General features: G+C 32.2%; 1 protein-coding gene across 1 annotated transcript in view; it reads right to left on the bottom strand.

Moving 5' to 3' along the window:
• The window catches only part of LOC124418639, a 110132-nt gene that overhangs the window by 75909 nt on the left and 15065 nt on the right, over positions 1-19158 (bottom strand). The gene's annotated exons all lie outside the window — the stretch shown is intronic.

The following is a 19158-nucleotide window of genomic DNA, read 5'->3' as shown; positions in this document are numbered from 1 at the left end:
TAATCGGTAGTCTGGAGTATAGTATAGTCTATAATCTGATACCTAAGCGAAAACATTATAACCCTTTGCCAATATTACACAATCCATGCAATTCTGTTTTATAGTCTAGTCTATAGTCTAGTCTATGGTCTAGTCTAAAGTCTAGTCTACAGTCTTGTCTATATTCTAGTCTAATATAGTCTATAGTCTAGTCTAAAGTCTACTCTATAGTCTTATCTATAGTCTAGTCTATAGCTTTGTCTATAGTCAAGTCTATAGTCTTGTCTGTAACATAATCGGTAGTCTGGAGTATAGTATAGTCTATAATCTGATACCTAAGCGAAAACATTATAACCCTTTGCCAATATTACACAATCCATGCAATTCTGTTTTAATTTTTCATTTGTTGTTGCAATAATGCAATACAACAAGAGTACTACTATGTTAAACAAATGTGACCCTAGAACATGTAAAGGTATGTGAGTATGCAAAAAAAAAACAACAACTACAATATGTATATGTATAATGTCTGTGAATTGCAATCAATTGTTATCCTTTTAATAACAACAACAACATTTTGTATTAATGACATCAACAACAAAACAAACAGCTGCAAAAATTATTTAAAATTTTTCTGTTTTTTTGTCTTTAGTTAAAACGATTTTTTCATTCCCTTTTTTTCAAATGCACGCGACTTATTAATAAAAAAAATTAATTGCATGTTTAGTTGTATGTCTGTCCTTTTGTCTGTTGTATATTCGTTATATATCATCGTTTATATAAATACGAAAAAATACGAGTATTTTTTGAGCTCCCTAGTGTCGTGTATAGTTATTGCTGTTTAGTATTTGGTGTATACGTTTGTATGAGTGTGTGTTGTTTAGCAACATGTGTTTTTTTTTTGTAATTTCGTTGTATATTTATTTTTTTTATTCCCATTTACTCTTGCATACATAGTTTTTGTCTGTTTTTAGTGTTGTTGTTGTTGGTTTTTTTTATCTTGCAATGTATTAGAAAATGCATTGTCGGAGGTTAGTTATGCAAAAGAAATAAATAAACAACAACAACGACAACAATTTGTTATGTGTATGCAGCAGCTTATAGAGAACATTGCTGTTGTTTAATTTTTTTATTTATTATGTTTTTGTTGTTGATTTTTATTTATACTTTATTATTTTTTTTGTTATTGTTGCTATTATTATTTTTTTCTCTATGGTTTCATTTCGTCATGTCGTCTGTGTTTAAATAATGCTGTTGACATTTTTACTTTGTCTGTAAGCAGTTTTTTTGTGTAGCAGTTGCATGTGGCAGGATTAGGACGGCATAATGAACAAGGTGATTGCTTCGGTAATGTGGTAGCAACAAGTTCAGAAATTTACAAAATTTTTAAGAAAATACGCACATTATGATCTGAATAGTATACATTAATGAATCTAGCCAAATTTAGTCTATTCTATAGTCTAGTCTATAGTCTAGTCTATAGTCTAGTCTATAGTCTAGTCTATAGTCTAGTCCATAGTCTGGTCTATAGTCTAGTCTATAGTCTAGTCTATAGTCTAGTCCATAGTCTAGTCTATAGTCTAGTCTATAGTCTAGTCTATAGTCTAGTCTATAGTCTAGTCTATAGTCTAGTCTATAGTCTAGTCTATAGTCTAGTCTATAGTCTAGTCTATAGTCTAGTCTATAGTCTAGTCTATAGTCTGGTCTATAGTCTAGTCTATAGTATAGTCTATAGTCTAGTCTATAGTCTAGTCTATAGTCTAGTCTATAGTCTAGTTTATAGTCTAGTCTATAGTCTAGTCTATAGTCTAGTCTATAGTCTAGTCTATAGTCTAGTCTATAGTTTGTCTATAGTCTAGTCTATAGTCTAGTCTATAGTCTAGTCTATAGTCTAGTCTATAGTCTAGTCTATAGTCTAGTCTATAGTCTATCTATAGTCTAGTCTATAGTCTAGTCTATAGTCTAGTCTATAGTCTAGTCTATAGTCTAGTCTATAGTCTAGTCTATAGTCTAGTCTATAGTCTAGTCTATAGTCTAGTCTATAGTCTAGTCTATAGTCTAGTCTATAGTCTAGTCTGTAGTCTAGTCTATAGTCTAGTCTATAGTCTAGTTTTTAGTCTAGTCTATAGTCTAGTCTATAGTCTAGTCTATAGTCTAGTCTATAGTCTAGTCTATAGTCTAGTCTATAGTCTAGTCTATAGTCTAGTCTATAGTCTAGTCTATAGTCTAGTCTATAGTCTAGTCTATAGTCTAGTCTATAGTCTAGTCTATAGTCTAGTCTATAGTCTAGTCTATAGTCTAGTCTATAGTCTAGTCTATAGTCTAGTCTATAGTCTAGTCTATAGTCTAGTCTATAGTCTAGTCTATAGTTTAGTCTATAGTCTAGTCTATAGTCTAGTCTATAGTCTAGTCTATAGTCTAGTCTATAGTCTAGTCTATAGTCTAGTCTATAGTCTAGTCTATAGTCTAGTCTAGTCTATAGTCTAGTCTATAGTCTAGTCTATAGTCTAGTCTATAGTCTAGTCTGTAGTGTAGTCTATAGTCTAGTCTATGGTCTAGTGTATAGTCTAGTCTATAGTCTAGTCTGTAGTGTAGTCTATAGTCTTGTCTATGGTCTAGTGTATAGTCTAGTCTATAGTCTAGTCTATGGTCTATAGTCTAGTCTATAGTCTAGTCTATAGTCTAGTCTATAGTCTAGTCTATAGTCTAGTCTATAGTCTAGTCTATAGTCTAGTCTATAGTATAGTCTATAGTCTAGTCTATAGTCTAGTCTATAGTCTAGTCTATAGTCTAGTCTATAGTCTAGTCTATAGTCTAGTCTATAGTCTAGTCTATAGTCTAGTCTATAGTCTAGTCTATATCCTAGTCTATAGTCTAGTCTATAGTCTAGTCTATAGTCTAGTCTATAGTCTAGTCTATAGTCTAGTCTATAGTCTAGTCTATAGTCTAGTCTATAGTCTAGTCTATAGTCTAGTCTATAGTCTAGTCTATAGTCTAGTCTATAGTCTAGTCTATAGTCTAGTCTATAGTCTAGTCTATAGTCTAGTCTATAGTCTAGTCTATAGTCTAGTCTATAGTCTAGTCTATAGTCTAGTCTATAGTCTAGTCTATAGTCTAGTCTATAGTCTAGTCTATAGTCTAGTCTATAGTCTAGTCTATAGTCTAGTCTATAGTCTAGGTTCATGTCTAGTCTATAGTCTAGTCTATAGTCTAGTATATAGTCCAGTCTTTTGTAGTTTAATTTTAAATGGATTCTATGGTCTTTTTAATTGAATGGTTTATAGTTAAAAATATTTTTTTGGTGTAGGATACTTTATGTTCTCTATTATGTTTCCACAATTTTCCTCTTGCTTGAGTTATATTCGCATTATAATTTTTATTAACTTCTGTGCATTTTTTAAATGACTTTTAATTGCTTCATTAATGAGACAAATTTGCTCAGAACCCGAGAGTAAAGAAAGAAAAAATAAATTTATAAAACATTAAATTTGATGACATGACATAAACATTTAATAGAAATAATATACCCTTACATATACATATGTATATATCTTCTAAGAATTCTTCTAAACATATTGTTCGAAGTAAACTTCTTAATCCTTTTTTAACAAAACAATCTGTCAATCCAAATATCCACAAACACTGCTTTACTGTGGTGTTAACACCCTTTCCCTCAAGTGGAGACCAAAAACAAACCATTAACACTACAAAACAAAATGTAATTGACAGTTTGTTTAATTACTCTCCTTTTCTTGCAGCGACTTTTCGCCTTTCTATACATTTGATTTAAGCTAAAATCTTAAATTTTCTTTTATCCCTTACGTCTGCCATCAATTAACGTTCATTAAACTTTCTACCCTGTAGGCCACCTACTAGGAGTAACAATTTCCTGTGCCTCTGTAGGGGGAAATAAATCAAATTTGCTTTTAAGACACAGTTCTTAAGACTTTGATGCATTGAGGTCAGTGTATTTTATTTCACTCTCTTCCTTCCATTGTCACTGTTGACGAAGAAGTCGTTAATAAAATAAAATGTTAAATATTTATTTTATTTTAATAGAAAAGTCATTTTATACAAGGGAATCACGTTGTCATAACTAAGAAGTAATAAAACAGTCATAGAATTGAAGGATTTTATTAGAGAAATAACAATGTCAAGATGAAGATGTCAAGGAACGCCGAGTAATATGGACTGAATTGCAACTAGTAATAGACTGCACACTTGACTATAGACTAACAGAATAGACTATAGACAAGACTATAAAATAGACTGTAGACTAGACCATAGACTAGATTATGGCATAGACTATAGACAAGATTATAGACTAGACTATAGACTAGAAGATAGACTAAAGATAGACTAGACTATAGACTAGACTATAGACTAGAAGAGAGACTAGACAATAGAATAGACTGTAGACTAGACTATAGACTAGACTATAGACTATACTATAGACTAGACTATAGACTAGACTATAGACTAGACTATAGACTAGACTATAGACTAGACTATAGACTAGACTATAGACTAGACTATAGACTAGACAATAGACTAGACTATAGACAAGACTATAGACTAGACTATAGACTACACTATAGACTAGACTATAGACTAGACTATAGACTAGAAGATAGACTAGACTATGGACTAGATTATAGAATAGACTAGACTGTAGACTAGACTAAAGACTAGACTATAGACTAGACTATAGACTAGACTATAGACTAGACTATATACTAGACTATAGACTAGACTATGGACTAGATTATACAATAGACTGCAGACTAGACTAAAGACTAGACTATAGTCTAGACTATAGACTAGATTATAGACTAGACTAAAGACTAGACTATAGACTAGACTATAGACTAGATTAGAGACTAGACTATGGACTAGACTATAGACTAGAAGATAGACTAGACTATGGACTAGATTATAGAATAGACTAGACTGTAGACTAGACTAAAGACTAGACTATAGACTAGACTATAGACTAGACTATAGACTAGACTATAGACTAGACTATAGACTAGACTATAGACTAGACTATAGACTAGATTATAGAATAGACTATAGACTAGACTAAAGACTAGACTATAGACTAGACTATAGGCTATACTATAGACTAGACTATAGACTAGACTATAGACTAGACTATAGACTAGACTATAGACTAGACTATAGACTAGACTATAGACTAGACTATAGACTAGACTATAGACTAGACTATAGACTAGACTATAGACTAGACTATAGAATAGACTATAGACTAGACTATAGACTAGACTATAGACTAGACTATAGACTAGACTATAGACTATAGACTATAGCCTATAGACTATAGACTAGACTATAGACTAGACTATAGACTAAAATATAGACTAGACTATAGACTAGACTAGACTATAGACTAAACTATAGACTAGACTATAGACTAGACTATAGACTAGATTATATACTAGACTATAGACTAGACTATAGACTAGACTATAGACTAGACTATAGACTAGACTATAGACTAGACTATAGACTAGACTATAGACTAGACTATAGACTAGACTATAGACTAGACTATAGACTAGACTATAGACTAGACTATAGACTAGACTATAGACTAGACTATAGACTAGACTATAGACTAGACTATAGACTAGACTATAGACTAGACTATAGACTAGACTATAGACTAGACTATAGACTAGACTATAGACTAGACTATAGACTAGACTATAGACTAGACTATAGACTAGACTATAGACTAGACTATAGACTAGACTATAGACTAGACTATAGACTAGACTATAGACTAGACTATAGACTAGACTATAGACTAGACTATAGACTAGACTATAGACTAGACTATAGACTAGACTATAGACTAGACTATAGACTAGACTATAGACTAGACTATAGACTAGACTATAGACTAGACTATAGACTAGACTATAGACTAGACTATAGACTAGACTATAGACTAGACTATAGACTAGACTATAGACTAGACTATAGACTAGACTATAGACTAGACTATAGACTAGACTATAGACTAGACTATAGACTAGACTATAGACTAGACTATAGACTAGACTATAGACTAGACTATAGACTAGACTATAGACTAGACTATAGACTAGACTATAGACTAGACTATAGACTAGACTATAGACTAGACTATAGACTAGACTATAGACTAGACTATAGACTAGACTATAGACTAGACTATAGACTAGACTATAGACTAGACTATAGACTAGACTATAGACTAGACTATAGACTAGACTATAGACTAGACTATAGACTAGACTATAGACTAGACTATAGACTAGACTATAGACTGACTATAGACTAGACTATAGACTAGACTATAGACTAGACTATAGACTAGACTATAGACTAGACTATAGACTAGACTATAGACTAGACTATAGACTAGACTATAGACTAGACTATAGACTAGACTATAGACTAGACTAAGACTAGACTATAGACTAGACTATATACTAGACTATAGATTAGACTAGATTAGACTAGACTAGACTATAGACTAGACTATAGACTAGACTATAGACTAGACTATAGACTAGACTATAGACTAGACTATAGACTAGACTATAGACTAGACTATAGACTAGACTATAGACTAGACTATAGACTAGACTATAGACTAGACTATAGACTAGACTATAGACTAGACTATAGACTAGACTATAGACTATAGACTAGACTATAGACTATAGACTATACTATAGACTAGACTATAGACTAGACTATAGACTAGACTATAGACTAGACTATAGACTAGACTATAGACTAAACTATAGACTAGACTATAGACTAGACTGTAGACTAGACTATAGACTGTTGGGTAGATACTAGAGTACACTATATAAAAGTCTATACACTAAACTATAATGTAGATTACAAACTTGAATCTAGACTAGACTATAGACTAGCTATAGTCTACACTATGGAATGAACATTTGAAACGTTTGTCAAAAAGTTCCTGTTACTTCAAAGCTATGCATTAGACTTCCCTTGTCCCCACAGTTCGAATAAACTCTACTTAACCTTACAGTTCAAGAAATAAAAGAATTTAAACAATAAATCTATAGAATTTATATTCTTAATAATGAATACCCAAAGGAATTAAGTTAAAAAAAAAAAACAATATTTGAAGAATTTCTTTGTCTTTTCAGTTTCAACAACCCAACAACCACTAGGAGAGACTAGATGAAATATTTTAATATATATATTTTGCATCTAAACCCTAACCTATGGCACTATAAACTATATTACAACTATTGCACAATGCCAAACATTTGTGCTGTGGCACAACAGCAAAAACCACACTATTTATGCAACAGCAGTCAAGACAAAGGAACCTTAAACTAAATACAGCTGCATTGGGTTAAGAAAGGATTTCTTCGAGGATGTCCTTACTCGAGCAAATACTACATAAACTGGTGGCTGGTTTATTATTAACCAAACAATCAACCCCCCTCCCTACTGGAAGTGCTAGTAAAACTACTGCAAACTAGAATCCTTGATTTGTTTTAAAGAAAGGATAAAAAAAATATATATAAAAACATTTGTTGTATTTTACTCTTATAACAAGAAATTACTTAGAAAATCCTTTTTATAAACGACAGGACATTGAACTTCGATAGTTGCTGTTGTTGTTGTTGTTATTTTTATTGTTGCTCCTGTGGTTGTAGCAGGGCATAAATGTCTGTCTTTCTGTGAAGGTCTGTTTTGTCGTAACATAATGCTTGTTGAGCTGTGAATGCATTAAATTCAATTTATTCCTGCTGCACATTAAAAGGAAGAGAAGAAGGAGAAAAAAAAAACAAAAAAATACCAAGAAACAAAGCATAAGATGTAGTGGCTCTGTTAGTTATTGTTGAACATACATATTCACAGGATAATGAAATTTAATGCTTAAGTGCAATTTAATGAAATCTAAAAGACTTTATAATGTACTCTGTTGTATTTTACAAATCCAAAAAGGAAGCTTTCATTACACAACAAATTTTTTTTTATTTTTTTTCTTTTTCATTATTTACAGCTTTTGTTTCTGCAAAATATTTAAGGGATTTTTTTCATTTTTGTTCATATTTAATCAATTGCAAGGAATTAATTTTTTTTTCATAATGAAATATTTTTCTATAGAAATCTTTAGGATTACATTAACATGTAAGTTCTTTTGTAAAAATATGAATTGCTTTTTCTTAAATATTCTTGGAATTTTAATGCACAAACATCCTGTTGACCCAATTTTTTGCTAGAGCTCTTATAAAGATGTAATATTTTTCCATAATTTCCCACACTTTTTAAGTAGAAGCAGTTCTTTTAAAATTTATTTCGAAGTTCAGATAAGTTCCTTGTTCATTTAACCCTCTGACGTACATACATATATATGAATGATAGTTCAGTTCCAGTTCAAGAAGATACCAATGACAGACAAAGTTAATTACTTAGGTGTAATTCTCGAGCGAAAATTCAAATGGCAACACCACATAGAGGATAGGATAGGATCGTTGCTGGACGATATGTAGGAGAATTATAGGAGAACATGGGGTCTTAGTCCTACTATGACACATTGGCTTTATAAAAGTGTAATTACACTAACTCTAGCTTATGATTCAATAATCTGGTGGACTGCTTTAGACAAAAAGAGCAATATCAAACGTGAGCACCTCCCAGAGGAAAGGTTTACATCATTGGGTACCAGCCCACTCGGGAGTAGTCGGTAACGAAAAAGTGAATTTAATAACATTAAAGGGAAGGGAGATCGGACCTGACAAACGCAAAAAAACGACGCAACAAAAGCTGAACTAAAAATATGGGAGGATCCCATAAGATCTCTTGGAAAAATGAAACAGTGGGTAGAACCACGAAAATCCTATGGGGTGACCCTGATGTTCTAGTTCTAGTTCAGTTCTAGTTCAGTTCTAGTTCAGTTCTAGTTCAGTTCTAGTTCAGTTCTAGTTCAGTTCTAGTTCAGTTCTAGTTCAGTTCTAGTTCAGTTCTAGTTCAGTTCTAGTTCAGTTCTAGTTCAGTTCTAGTTCAGTTCTAGTTCAGTTCTAGTTCAGTTCTAGTTCAGTTCTAGTTCAGTTCTAGTTCAGTTCTAGTTCAGTTCTAGTTCAGTTCTAGTTCAGTTCTAGTTCAGTTCTAGTGTAGTTCTAATTCAGTTCTAGTTTAGTTCTAGTTTAGTTCTACTTCAGTTCTAGTTATGTTATAGTTCAGTTCTATTTCAGTTCTAATTCACATCTACTTCAGTTCTAGTTCAGTTCTATTTCAATCTAGTTCAGTTCTAGTTCAATTCTAGTGAAGTTCTAGTTTAGTTCTAGTTCAATTCAAGTTCAGTTCTAGTTCAATTTAACTTCAGTTTTACTTGAGTTCTAGTTGAGTTCTAGTTTAGTTCTAGTTTAGTTCTAGTTTAGTTCTAGTTCAGTTCTAGTTCAGTTCTAGTTCAGTTCTAGTTCAGTTCAGTTCTAGTTCAGTTCTAGTTCAGTTCTAGTTCAGTTCTAGTTCAGTTCTAGTTCAGTTCTAGTTCAGTTCTAGTTCAGTTCTAGTTCAGTTCTAGTTCAGTTCAGTTCTAGTTCAGTTCTAGTTCAGTTCTAGTTCAGTTCAGTTCAGTTCAGTTCTAGTTCAGTTCTAGTTCAGTTCTAGTTCAGTTCTAGTTCAGTTCTAGTTCAGTTCTAGTTCAGTTCTAGTTCAGTTCTAGTTCAGTTCTAGTTCAGTTCTAGTTCAGTTCTAGTTCCATTCTTGTTCAGTTCTAGTTCAGTTCTAGTTCAGTTCTAGTTCAGTTCTAGTTCAGTTCTAGTTCAGTTCTAGTTCAGTTCTAGTTCAGTTCTACTTCAAGTTCAGTTCAGATCTGGTTTGTTCTCCGTAAACCATTCTTTAAAATCTACTACTAATCACTGCAGGTCATTGATCGATATTTCTAATTGTTTTTCAAGAATTTATATTAATTGATGTAAATTTGTTGATGATAACAAAGTCTTTCAAATAAAACCAGAAATTACATTAAAAATTACGTCATTTATATAATAAAAAAAAAATAACCCACCAGTTTTAAATCATCTGGAAATTTAGGAATAATGTAAAATACTTATGATTACGCAAAGTTTTTTTTTGCTCCAAAAACAATTTAAGGGCAATGAACTTGAAAAAGTAAGAACAAAAATAGAAATTTGATTAAACGTTTAAACAGTCACAAAATCCATCCGCAAACCCCCACCAAAAAAAAAAGCAAAAATACAAACAAAAAAAAAAACCAAATAAATTCTGTCATTTATTAATGAATGAATGAAAGTCACAGTCAAGGTTAATGTGCGTTGTTAGCTTCACGTACAAATACATGAAATCAAATAAATAAATGATGAAAACAAAGAATCAAAGGTTTTTCAACTATAATAATGTTAAATTTTAAAATTTAATAAGAATTTAACGGTAAAAATATAGTTGAAAGGTAATAAAAAGATAAAAATGTATGTATTTTAAGAACAAAGATTCTGACATCACAATGAGATATTAACACACACACAATATGACAAATGAATAATTTAACGAAATTTATTGCTAAATTTTAAAGAAGAAGAAAATAAAACATTCTTCTTTTTTTTGCTTCAAATTAAATGTACTTCAAAGAAAACACAAATTATTTTGTACAAAATTCTTTAAAAGTCATAGGCAGTGAGTCATACATACTCCAAAAGACACCCAACAAACTGTATCTTTTATTATTCTTTTTTTTTTGTTCTTCCCTCTCTTAGAAATGCTCTTTTAATTTTGGTTGTCAGTGTTCTAAATGTATGAGAAATGAAACTAAAGAAGAACACACCAAAAAAAAAAAAAGAATGAAAGAACAACGACTACGAGTAAACGAACGAACGAGCGATTGAACAACAACAAAAAAAATCATAACAAGAATGGCTAGGTCGGTCGTTCACCTGCTTACACTAAACGCACAACAACCTCAACACCAACAACAAAAGCAAGAACAAGAACAACTCTGTAGTGTAGGCATCTATTGAACATACCCCAAAAAAATAAATAAATAAAACCAAACAACACGCAAAGTATAACAACAAAACACATGTGAGTTTTGCACAGAATGAGAAGAAAACTTGAAATGAGAAAGTGTGTAGTACACACTCACACACTGCAAATACTCTCACATATTTTGTCTCTTTTTTCAAAAGTTGTGTATTTTGGAGAAGCCCCCCTTTGGCAAATAAAAGGGCCGTTTCGAAAAATGCCGGTATGGAAGTGTTACAATGAAATTGTTTGTAATAATAAAAAAGAGTTGCCATTGGGCAAAGAAAATATTGCCAAAAAAGGGGGAAGAGAAAATAGAAAAATAAACTAAAATCAATATTTTGTTAAGACAATAGAAGCTTAATTAAGATTTCTTAAAGAAATCTCCAGTCATCAACTAACTCAAGATTTCCTTTTAAAATCTCTAGATCTCGAGATTTCCAATTGAAATCTTTAGAGGTTGGCTAGTTCTAGACTTCCTATATAAATCTGCAGACTTTAGAAAACTCTAGATGTAGTTGTAAGCTTTAAATTTCCTAATCCCTATCAATTATGCTCAAGATTTCCCATAGAAATCACTAGCTCGCCAGCGGTATTTCGGGGCATATCACAAGGTTGCATTTTCTAACATTTACTTAGGTTACTACCTTAGCAAGCCGGGAAAGAAATTTAGACATCCATAGGAGGCCTAAGTATCCTAATAAAAAGGGAACGTAGGTCTGACTGCTATACGGACGATGTTTTAATACTTTAAAGGGAAAGGAGAAAGGAGGCTCTGAATACGCCCCTTATCTGGGCTCAACCTAGAGACCTCAATGTTAACCCGCCGAAGAAGGAAATCTGTATTTTCTCAAGTAAGCCTTTCTTTACTTTAGGGCCTAAAGTTTAAGCTTAACCTAGAGACCTCAATGTTAACCCGCCGAAGAAGGAAATCTGTATTTTCTCAAGTAAAGCTTTCTTTACTTAAGGGCCTAAAGCTTAAGCGAACTGGCCAAAAGTAATTATAAGACATTGGGCACATTGGAAGGTTATACAGAATCATAGGAACCGCCTGATAGCATATCAGATATTGAAAATGTCGGAAACTTTAAAATGCTGAACCCAGATAGAATTTCTGGAATAAATAAAAATTGGAATCCATTGCTACATGGATGGCTATAAATTGAGGAACAAAGTGGGTCTGGGGTTCTATATTAAAGACCTAAAACTGAAATATTTTACCGTTTACACAAGTTTCCAAGCTATATTGAAATATGTTAGAATTGTGGAGCCCACAGGCCTAAAAAGTATTTACGCCCGTCAGAAGATAATTAAGGCGATATCAGGCGATAAAAAGCAATAACTGAATACTCTCAAAGAGATAACGTTTACCTCATAGGGATACCAAAACACTCGCGAGTAGTCGTCGATGAATGTAATAGCTCGAGGAGTTAACCTAACGAACGCAAAACCGCAGAGCTTAATATATTTACCGACCGCCAGAAGACAGAAGAAGGGTAATATCAGCTTATAAAAAGCAATAACTGAATACTCTCAAAGAGGTAAGGGTTACCGCATACGGATACCACACCACTCGGGAGTAGTCGTCTACGAAAGGCGAATGTAATAGCTCGAGATGTTAATCTGACGAACACAAAACCTTTAGACACAATGGAATCTAAATTAAAAATATGGGTGAGAGAATCTCATAACACCTCTTGGAATAATGAAACAAAGGGTATAACCACAAAAATGTTATAGGGTGACCCCTATGAAAGCAAAATGAGAAATCTCCTTATAATCTGAAAGCACAGCTATACAAAATTGGACTTGAGGACTTTAGCGAATGTGGAGCATGTGGAGAGCACAGCATAACTCCTGAGGACTTTCTTTACTACTGTCAGCCGTTCTTCAAAGTTAGATCCAACTAGCTTAGGAGTGCTGTTATTCCGGAAATAATCACCCATATCGCCAATCAATAATTCACTAAAAATATGGTCTCTTTTCCCTTTTTTCGTTCACTGACATTTTTGATGTGAACGAAATTCTCATGTTTTGAAATTTCCTGATGGAATTTTGTAAACAATGAACAGCTGTTGCCTACAAAATAAACTATTGTGAATGAATTGTTCACAGCAAATTCACGTTAGCAATTTTTTCTTCAAGGGGAATGAAAATTTAACTTCTAGTGGCGTGAAATGGAGCGCAGAACAGGCCCAATAGTGGTCCAGATGTATTTCTTTGAATTTAATCATACTCTTATTAACCTAACCTATCCTAGCTAGCAAGCTCAAGATTTCCTATAGAAATCTATAGTCACTAACTCAAGTCTTCCTCAAGATATGTTAAAAGAAAGTTTTTTTATGGGGAATCGACCATTTAACGAGAAAAGTAAAAAAATGGCAAACTTTTTACAAATTTTTTGTAATTTCCAATTTCCAACAAAAGTTGGCAACACCGTCAAGAATTCTACTACACTGAGATTATAATTCTTATCTCACCAAAACAAAAAAACAAAACAATATATATTTGATTAACCAAATAGCTCTTATTTCGTAATATTTACGCATTTGTTCTCTTAAATGACAATTTGTTTATTATTTACATTTGTTTTTTTTTATTTATTACTTTTATTTCTGTATTGTTGTAACGTAATGTTGTTATTTTGTTGTTGCTGTTATTTCTACAGAGTTTAATGACATTTTTGCGGCATTTGTTTATATTCTGCATGTCAGAATTTCTATATTTTTACACAAAATGTATGAGCGAGTATTTAAGTAAAATTTTGTTGCAGAATAAATGTTAAAATGTTTGTAATTTTTGCACTGTATTGTTATTGTAATGTTATTATTATTATTATTATTGTTGCTGTTATTAACCTTTTACAAAAAGTAAAAGAAAACTAAGATGAGCTGATATAGCCCACGAGTAAAGTAAACAAGCAGTATTTTTGATCTCCTTTCAAAGACGTTTGTTTATGTTTATTGTGAATGTTTTTTTTTTATTTTTGGGGTTTATTGCCTTTTATTTTGGGAAAATAATGACGTAGCTGTCATTTATTATTTTTCTTAAAAAAATATGACAAGCAAATTTATAAATTATTCAGTTATGTTTGTATTTCGTAATACTTTTTTTAATATTTTTGTTTGCAATAAAATCCAGAAAGTTGTATGAATAATTTGGGGAAGTGTTTTGTAAATTGAAATGGGATCATTGGCTTTTTGCTTGTCAAGTTCAAAAGCCTTAATTACTGTTTAATTGTGTGGGATTCATAAAGGAAATAATGTACGAATTAGTTGGTTAACTGTCAGAAAAGGTCCCCCGGGGGCATGTTACCTCAGTGAAGCCTCCCCTTGGTGTTATTGCAATCCCGGGGTATAAAGAGGTATCCTCTACCTCTAGTCTGGCCGGGACTGAAAAATTGATTACAGTCTGCTTAGTCCTTGCATAGATTGACAGAGGTCTGAGAGGATCTGGTACTACGGGTGGGCTGTTGAAGGCAGGACTACGTCCTGGCTGATCAGTTGGTTGAGGTTCCTTCGGGATCCATGTCGTGGTTGTGGTTTAAACCAAATTCGCGGGGAGAGTAAGTGACGGTTAAAAGAGTGATGCATGATAAAGTTAATATTTCGGTGCTGTTGCCGAAAACAATAGATATCCCACAGAGGAGTGACTGTGGAACTAAGCGTTGGAAATGAATTAGTATTAATTGTATAAAATATGGTACGGGATGAGTGTGGGGTATGGCGGGCCTCACTCAACCGTCTACCTAATGTAAATGTGTCATATGTTTTTCTCTTATGAAAATGTGTCGTATGAATGAGTTGTGTGCTGTGTTGAATCATGATGGATGATACAATTGTTACCATTGAATTTTCCTTCCTTGTCCAGATATGTTTAGAGTATACTCTGTTCATATCAGAATTACCACAGTGTGTCCCTGTGAGTAAGAACAATGTCTTCGGCTTTTGATGGATCGTACTTCGGTCCACCGGTTACGTCCCTAGGTGCTGTTGCCGAAACAACAGAGGCCATCCAATGGTCAAGAGATTTGATAGCTCGAGTACTCCAGCAAAGTACTTGTGCATGGACCGGTCAAAGCCAATGTACAAAAATTGCCACCTGAGTTCTTTATTAAAGAATAAAGGAGCGATGGTAGACCGTTCTCAAGTCTACTCTGTGGGTGAAAAATACCACCGTTAAGGCAGCTGCTCACGTTAAAACTCTCGATATTCATTCATGTCAGAAAAGGTACATAATTAATACAGAATAGTTTATTAGTTTATTACTATATAGTCCACACTGTAGCTTAATCTGTAATCCAGACTATAGTTTAGTCTATAGTCCTGACTATAGATAACTCTATAATCTATAACTATAGATGAGTCTATAGTTCAGACTATAGATAACTATACTCCACGCTGTAGATTACTCTATAGTCCAGACTATAATGGACTCTGTAGTCCAGACTATAACGGACCTTTAGTCCAGACTATAGACTACTATAAGCTGGATTACTATATAGTCCAGTCTTTAAATTACTCTATAGCCCAGACTAAAGATTACCCTATAGTCTAGACTAATGATTACACTAAAGTCCAGACTATAGATAGATTACTTCGGATGATTTTATAATCCATACTATAGATAGTCCAGACTATAGATTACTCTATAGACCAGACTATAGATAACTTTATAGTCCAGACTTTAGAGTATTCTATAATTCAGACTATAGATTACTCTATAATTCAGACTATAGATTACTCTTTAGTCCTGATTATAGATTACTTTATAGTCCCGACTATAGTTTACTCTATAGTCCAGACTATAGTTTACTTTATAGATTATATATTACTGTATACTACAGACTATATATTACCCAATGTCCAGACTTAAGATTACTCTATAGTACAGTCTACAGATTACTCTATTCTATAGTCCAGACTATAGATTACACTATAGTGGAGACTATAGATTACTCTATTGTCGAGACTATAGATTACTCTCTAGTCGAGACTATAGATTACTCTCTAGTCGAGACTATAGATTACTCTCTAGTCGAGACTATAGATTACTCTCTAGTCGAGACTATAGACTACTCTATAGTCGAGACTATAGATTACTCTATAGTCGAGACTATAGATTACTCTCTAGTCGAGACTATAGATTACTTTCTAGTCGAGACTATAGATTACTCTATAGTCGAGACTATAGATTACTCTATAGTCGAGACTATAGATTACTCTCTAGTCGAGAATATAGATTACTCTCTAGTCGAGACTATAGATTACTCTCTAGTCGAGACTATAGATTACTCTATAGTCGAGGCCATAGATTACTCTCTAGTCGAGACTATAGATTACTCTCTAGTCGAGACTATAGATTACTCTATAGTGTAGACCATAGATGACTCTATAGTGTAGATTATAGATGACTCTATAGTCCAGGCCATAGATTACTATTTAGTCCAGACTAAAGATGACTATATATTCCAGACTATAGATGACTTTATAGTGTAGACTGTAGATGACTCTATAGTCTAGACTGTAGATAACTCTCTTGCCTTTACTACCGATAAAAACTCTACAAAAACTGTTAACCCTATAGTGGCAACTGGATTCGTTATAACCTTAAAAACAAAACCTAAAGTAGTTCTCCCATATATACAAAATTTTCAATCTCTCTTGTTTTGAATACATTTGCTTTAAATTTCTTCCTGTTTAATTAAAAAACAGCTCTCTCTCTCTCTCTCTGTAATTCTCTTACATTTAATATATATCTACTTATTTTTGTAGTTTCTACATAAAATGTATTTTTGTTTAAAGTTTTTTCTTTGGTTTTTTTGCATTTATTTAAACGTTAAATGTGTGTTAGCCGCGGTCATTCACATTGAACGTGTGCCCTTTTTTGTGTTCCCGAGTGTACGAAGTGTACAAACCCAAACAGTGTATAATTTTACAGGGAAAAATGTGTATGTTCAGTGTGTGCGTTTGTTTCGTTTTTTTGCATACATGCTAATTTCTTTATGTTTTCTATGCCTCCTTCAGTTACACCTCCTCCTATTCCTGGTTGTGCCTATAAGTAAATTCTGTAATTTTTTTGCTTTTAGTTATATTTTTATTTTATTTTTCATTTTATTACTGACAATTATTGTATGCGCGCGCTTTTTTGTTATTGTTGTTGTTGTCATTGTATATATTTTATAAATTCAGTTAAAGTATAGAATATCTTTTTCCTGATTAGTATAAATAGTTGTATTACATACATACGTATTGAGTAGTTTAGTATTTAGTAGGGTCAATGATTATCGCTTTAAGTTGGAGGAGGTGTAGTAGACATTGTAGTTTTGTTTTTCCTGGTTTTCAGATTATTTATTATTGTTTTCACATTGTGTCAATAAATGATTAATGTATTACAAACATATGACATGACACTTTACGACAGTGTATTCTCTAATCAAGGGACATAAACGCAATTGCAATAAACAAGTAAATGTTTGGGATTAGAGGTCTTAGTGGGTTTCCAATCAAATATATGATAGAATGATAATTCAGATAACTGTACAATTTATTGGTCAACAATGTATTTCTAAATCCCAATTACTTTACAATGATTTGATTTTAACAATTTCAAGTTTCTCACATTTTATAACTTAAAGAATGACTAAACTTTATTGTTATTTTAATAAGATTTATTTAACAGTCACTTTCCCAGGCTCAGGAAGAAAGTTTTCGAAAGATCGCTTAATTATCTAATAAAACTTGAGTTTATAATTAACTGTAAACAATTAATTTTTGCAAAATGTTAACACAACCATAAATGTTTACAAAATGTTAAAATAAAACACAAAAAAAATTTCTTTCAAGAAAAAAAAATATCATAAAAGAAATTAACACATCACTCATAAATTTATAAATTACTAGCTCTTGTAAAATAAATTGCAAGGAAAAAAACCCAAAGTAATTATGTGAATTTTTAAATAGTATTTTCTTTTCTTGCTTTACAGCGGAAAACAAATTTTCCATATTAACGCTAGTCATTTTCACTTGCAGGCAGTTAAAACGTCATTAAGTCTTGAAAAAGTCAGCACCTCTTAGAGTTAAACAATAGTTAAGTTATAGTTTCTTATTTTTCATTTATTATTTATATCTAAAATTGATTACTTTTAAACAATTGCAATAAAGAAATAAAAAAGAAAACCTTAAAGTCAATAACCTTACGTTTTAGTTAAATAGTAAATATTTTTTTTGTACTAGTTTAAAAAACTTAACAAAGTAGTGTGGAACACTTGACGTTCTTAATATGTTTATGTATGAACATTGAAGAGCATGCGAAACTTACAATTGTCTAGTTAAACAGCAGCAAAAATGTAACAAACAGAGAGAGAGAGAGACAGAGGAAATGTATTTGTAGTCATTTCATATTGAAATTCCGTTTTTATATTTTGTTGTTAGGTTACCGTTATTGGTTATTATTAGATTTAGTTAACTAACTTTCTAACTAACTAACTAACTATCTATATATCTAACTAACTAACTAACTAACTAACTAACTAACTAACTAACCAACTAACTAACTAACCAACTGTTCTAGTTCTGTTCTAGTTCTGTTCTAGTTCTGATCTAGTTCTGTTCTAGTTCTGTTCTAGTTCTGTTCTAGTTCTGTTCTAGTTCTGTTCTAGTTCTGTTCTAGTTCTGTTCTAGTTCTGTTCTAGTTCTGTTCTAGTTCTGTTCTAGTTCTGTTCTAGTTCTGTTCTAGTTCTGTTCTAGTTCTGTTCTAGTTCTGTTCTAGTTCTGTTCTAGTTCTGTTCTAGTTCTGTTCTAGTTCTGTTCTAGTTCTGTTCTAGTTCTGTTCTAGTTCTGTTCTAGTTCTGTTCTAGTTCTGTTCTAGTTCTGTTTTAGTTCTGTTCTAGTTCTGTTCTAGTTCTGTTTTAGTTCTGTTTTAGTTCTGTTTTAGTTCTGTTTTAGTTCTGTTTTAGTTCTGTTCTAGTTCTTTTTTAGTTCTTTTCTAGTTCTTTTCTAGTTCTGTTCTAGTTCTGTTTTAGTTCTGTTCTAGTTCTGTTCTGTTCTGCTCTGTTCTAGTTCTGTTCTGTTCTAGTTCTGTTCTGTTCTGTTCTGTTCTGTTCTAGTTCTGTTCTGTTCTAGTTCTGTTCTGTTC

This window comes from Lucilia cuprina, chromosome 3 (genome assembly GCF_022045245.1).
Source record: "Lucilia cuprina isolate Lc7/37 chromosome 3, ASM2204524v1, whole genome shotgun sequence".
Classification (NCBI taxonomy): Eukaryota; Metazoa; Arthropoda; class Insecta; order Diptera; family Calliphoridae; genus Lucilia; species Lucilia cuprina.
This window is presented reverse-complemented; position numbering and strand designations above follow the sequence as displayed.